We start from the raw sequence: 5,068 nt of genomic DNA on the forward strand, positions 1-5,068 counted from the left end.
ACACAGGACTTGATCTCACCATCCTGAGAGCCTGACTGAAGCTTATATCAAGAGTTGGACACTTAACCAAATGAGCCACCCAGATGCCCCCTCTATTATCCTTTTAATGTCCATAGGATCTGGTAGTGATGTCCCCTCTTTCATTTCTTATATTAATAATTTGTGTCCCATCTCTATTTATCTTTGTTAGTCTGGCTAGAAGTTGATCAATTTCATCGATCTTTTCAAAGCTCTAGCTTTTGGTTTTGTTGCTTTTTCTCCATTGATCTCCTGTTTTGATTTCTGCTCTTCTTCTTCTTTTTTTTTTTTTTTGGTAATTTATGACAATTTTAATTATGTTTTCTATTTTAATTCCAGTATAGTTAACATACAGTGTTATATTAGTTTCAAGTGTACAATATAGTGAAAAAATATGGAACACTTCATTAACTTGTGTGTCATCCTTGCACAAGGACCATGCTAATCTTCTTTGTGTCATTCCCATTTTTTTAAGTATACGGACTGCCGAAGTGAGCACTTTGCTCTAATTCTTATTACTTCTTTTCTTCTGCTTACTTTAGATTTAATTTCTTATCATTTTCTAGTTTCCTCGGTGTAAATTTAGATTATTGATTTTAGCTCTTTTATCTTTTTAAAAATATATGCATTAAATGCTATAAACTTCCCCCAAGCACTGCTTTCACTGCATCTCAAAGTTTTGATAAATTGTGCTTTTATTTTCATTTAATTAAAAATATTTAAATATTTCTCTTGATATTTCTTGTTTTATCTCTCTGCTGTTTAGAAATGTGTTGTTTAATCTTCACATATTTTGAAATTTTCCAATTACCTTTCTATTTTTGATTCCATTGTGATCTGAATGTAGGCATTGTTTGGTTTCTGTTATTTTAAATTAAGGTGTGTTTTATGGCCCAGAATGTGGTCTTTCTTGGTGAATGTTCCATGCAATCTTGAGAAGAATGTATATTCTGTTGTTGTTGGATGAAATAGTCTACAGCTGTCAGTTATATCCAGTTGATGGTGTTCACCTGTGTCTTTCTGATTTTCTGCTTGCTGTATATGTTCATTTTTGATAGGGAAGTCTCCAACAATGATAGTGGATTCATCTATTTCTCTTCTCAGTTCCATCGATTTTGCCTCATGCAATTTGACACTCTCTTGTTAGGTGAATACAAATTAAAGATTATTATACCTTCCTGAAATTAACCCTTTTGTCATTACATAATGACCAATCTTTATCTCTGATAACTTTCTTTGCTTTGATGTCTGCTCTGTTTGAAATTGATATAGCTATTCCTGTTCTCTTTTAATTACTGTTCACACTGTATATATTTCTCTATCCATTAACTTTTAATTTATATGTGTCTTTATATTTACAGTGTGTTTAGCGGACTGCTTATAGTTCTCTCCTGCTTCTTGATTCACTCTGACAATCTCTATCTTTTAATTGGTGCATTTAAACCATTGACATTTGAAATGATTATTGATACAGTTGGATTAATATCTACCATATTTGTTATTGTCTTCTATTTGTTGTCCTTGACCTTTGTTCCTATTTTTCTCTTCCACTTTTTCTGCCTTCTGTGGTTTTAATTGAATATTTTATATGGCACCACTTTCTCTCCTTTCTTAGCATATCAATTATATATATATTTTTTTATTTTTTCTCAGTGGTTGCCCTAGAGTTTGCAATATACATTCACAACTAATCCAAGTCCACTTTCAAAACACTGTGCCACTTCATGGGTATTGTGAGTACCTTATAATAATTAAATGATCTTAATTCCTCCCTCTTGTCCCTTGTATCATTGCTGTCATACATTTTACTTGTATATAAGCATACATAAGCATATATATGCATAACATATATACATAAGTATGCATAATCAAATACCTTTTTGCTATTATTATTTTTGATCATTATCTATTAGATCATTAGGAATAAGAAAAACAAAAGTTTTAATTTTATTTTCACTTATTTCCTCTATAGTGCTCTTCTTTTCTTTATGTAGATTTTAATTTCTAACCTGTATTATTTTCTTTCTCTCGAAAGAACTTCTTTTTAAACATTTATTGCAACTCTAGTTTACTGACAATAAATTACCTCAGTATCAATTTGTCTGAGGAAGTCTTTATTTCACCTTCACTTTTGAAGGATAATTTCACAGGATACAGATTTGCAAAAATTGATTTGTTTTCTGTTAGCACTTTTAAGTATTTCACTCTACTCTCTTATTGCATTGTTTCTGAGAAGTTGGATACAATTATTATCTTTTCCCCCTTATACATAATGTGTTTTATATCTGGCTTCTTGCAGGATTTTTTTCTTTATCTTTGATTTCCTATAGTTTGACAATGATATGTTAGGTGTAAGGTTCTGGGGGTTTATTCTTCTTGGTGTTCTCTGAGATTCCTGGATTTGTGGATTGGTGTTTGACAATAATTTGGGAAAAATTCTCAACCATTATTGTTTCAAATATCTCTTCTGTTCCATTCTCTCTTTCTTCTCCTTCTGGTATTCCCTTATACATTGTCATATTTTTTGTAGTTGTCTTATATTCTTTGGATATTCTATTATGTTTTTCTCAATCTTTATTCTCTTTGTTTTTCATTTTATTTTATTTATTTCAGAGAGAGAGAGAGCAGAAGCATGACCAAGGGAGGGGCAGAGGGAGAAACAGACTCTGCAGTGAGCAGGGAGCCCCATATGTGGCTCAAATTCAGGACTCTGGGATCATGACCTGAGCAGAAGGCAGATGCTTAACCAACTGAGCCACCCAGGCACTCTATGCTTTTCAGTTTTTGAGATTTCTATGAATGTATCATCAAACTCAGAGATTCTCTTCTCAACTACATCCAATGTACAGGTAAGTCCATCAAAAATATTGTTTGTTACATATTTTTTAAAATTTTTACTTATTTGAGAGAGAGAGGGAGTGGAGTGATAGTGATAGGGGCAGAGGGAGAGGGAGAGAGAGTTAAGCAGTCTCCCTGCTGGGTGTGGAACTCTATGTGGGGCTTGATCTTAGGACCCTGAGATCATGACTTTAGCTGAAATCGAGTCAGCTGCTTAACCAACTGCATTGCCCAGGTGTTCGTACATTTATTTTAAATCTCTAGCTTTCATTTTGGTTCTTAGATCCAAATTTCTCTCTCTCTGTTCACATTATCTACCTGTTCTTGCATTCTGTCTATTTTATTTATTGGAGCCCTTAGCATATTAATCATCATTGTTTAAAATTCCTGGTCTGATAATTCCAACACACCTGTTATGTCTGATTCTGATGCTTGCTGTTTCTTCAAGTTGTGGGGCTTTATGGTTTTGTTTTTGTTGCTGTTGTTGTGTTTGTTTGTTTTGCCTCTTAGTATGCTTTGTAATTTTTTTATTGATAGCCAGATGATGTCTGTCTGTAGGCAATAAGCTGGAACAGTCTGGGTGCTCATCTCATTTGTTTTCTGTATCATAAAATCATTGCCACTCATTCCCTGATATCCACTTCCTTGAAAACCAATGACTCATATATTTTATTCAGTTTTTTATTTGTTTTAGGCAGGAGGGTAAATCCAGCCCATGCAATTCCATTTTGGCTGAAAGCAGAAGTATATCCTTCCACTTATAAAATATTTATCTCACCAAATTTGACTAACTTATCTCTACATTATGCTTATTTTTTAGTAATATTTTAAAACTTTGACACTCTAAAAAAATGTGACTTTTCCCCAAGGGGAAAAAAGCTTTTCATTGTTGTATTCATCTTGGTGCTTGAGTCATATAATTTTTACCCATCAGCTTCATAAAAGGTCTTCAGTGTAAGCTATTGGGATCAATTTGACAGCAAGACTTTGTATGATGAATGCATTCCCTAATTGTGAAAAAGAAAGAAAGAAAGAAAGAAAAGAAAGAAAGAAAGAAAGAAAGAAAGAAAGAAAGAAAAAAACCTAAGCAAAAGATTAAACTGCTGTGCCTAATTCTTCTTTGCCACAGCACTGTTCTTTGCAAAAAAAAAAAAAAAAAAGGTTGGAAACTGGCCATGTTTTCTTTTGTGTCCATTTTGTTTTTTCCACCATGTTTAGTTGGGAAGTCATAAAAATATATTTTTTAACCTTTTAAAAGAGGAAAAATAGAATTTTTTCTACAATTATTTATGTAAAGCATACATCTGTCTGCCAAATCTACCATTAAATCAAGAGCTAAAATTTTAACATTAGACAAATTTAGGTTTGACTTCTTTGGGGCTGTCAGTGATGACAGAATGTCTAATACTTAGGGCTTATTCATTCCTTTTGTGTGCTTGTGTGTACCCTTCTGGGGTTTACTACTGTCAGAAAAGCTCCTGTCCTTTGCTATTCTATCTTCCAGCAAACATTATACATACTGGCAGGTGAGAATATCACATTATGAAAGTTATATAGACTTCAATGGCAGGGAAAAGGCTGTGTTCATGGCAAGTTCATGGCATATGCCATTGTGAAATAGTTTCTTAACCTGAGACCTGATAAATAGCAGCTTTGAAATCTATGAGCATTTTAAAATTGTATGCAGATATTTGTGTATGTGTTTATATTTTCTGTACATAGAATCCATAATTTTATTTATACTCAGAGTTTTTATTTTATTTTTTTTAGATTTTATTTATTTATTCATGAGAGACACAGAGAGAGAATGAGGCACAGACACAGGCAGAGGGATAAGCAGGCTCCATGCAGGGAGCTTGACGTGGGACTTGATCCAGGGTCTCCAGGACCACACCCTGGGCTGAAGGAGGCACTAAACCGCTGAGCCACCTGCACTGCCCCAAAGAGTTTTTAAATGATGAGTGCTTCATGTAGTTCTATTGCAAAGTAGAGCAAGAGAACAATCAGACCTACTGTCAAAGTACTATAGAATGACCCATAAAATTATTCTCTGAGAATAAATTAAGAATCTAGATCACTCAGGCCTCAAAGTGGACTTCTTTGGCCCAATGATCTTCTGCTACAACTGAAATTACAGCTCGTAGTTTAACACCAAGATAATCAGCTCATCTGGTGTCTTAGAAATGTAACAGGTTTGTATTTGATTTTTATT

At 33.5% G+C, this 5,068-nt stretch overlaps 1 non-coding gene across 1 annotated transcript; it reads right to left on the reverse strand.

Annotated features, from left to right (window-relative positions):
- Window positions 1–406: 406 nt before the first annotated feature.
- On the reverse strand, window positions 407–510 carry LOC129513170 (U6 spliceosomal RNA). Its single transcript, XR_008665155.1, has one exon. It is a non-coding gene; the product is annotated as a U6 spliceosomal RNA (small nuclear RNA).
- Window positions 511–5,068: the final 4,558 nt, after the last annotated feature.

This window comes from Nyctereutes procyonoides, unplaced genomic scaffold (assembly GCF_905146905.1).
Source record: "Nyctereutes procyonoides isolate TBG_1078 unplaced genomic scaffold, NYPRO_anot_genome, whole genome shotgun sequence".
Lineage (NCBI taxonomy): Eukaryota > Metazoa > Chordata > Mammalia > Carnivora > Canidae > Nyctereutes > Nyctereutes procyonoides.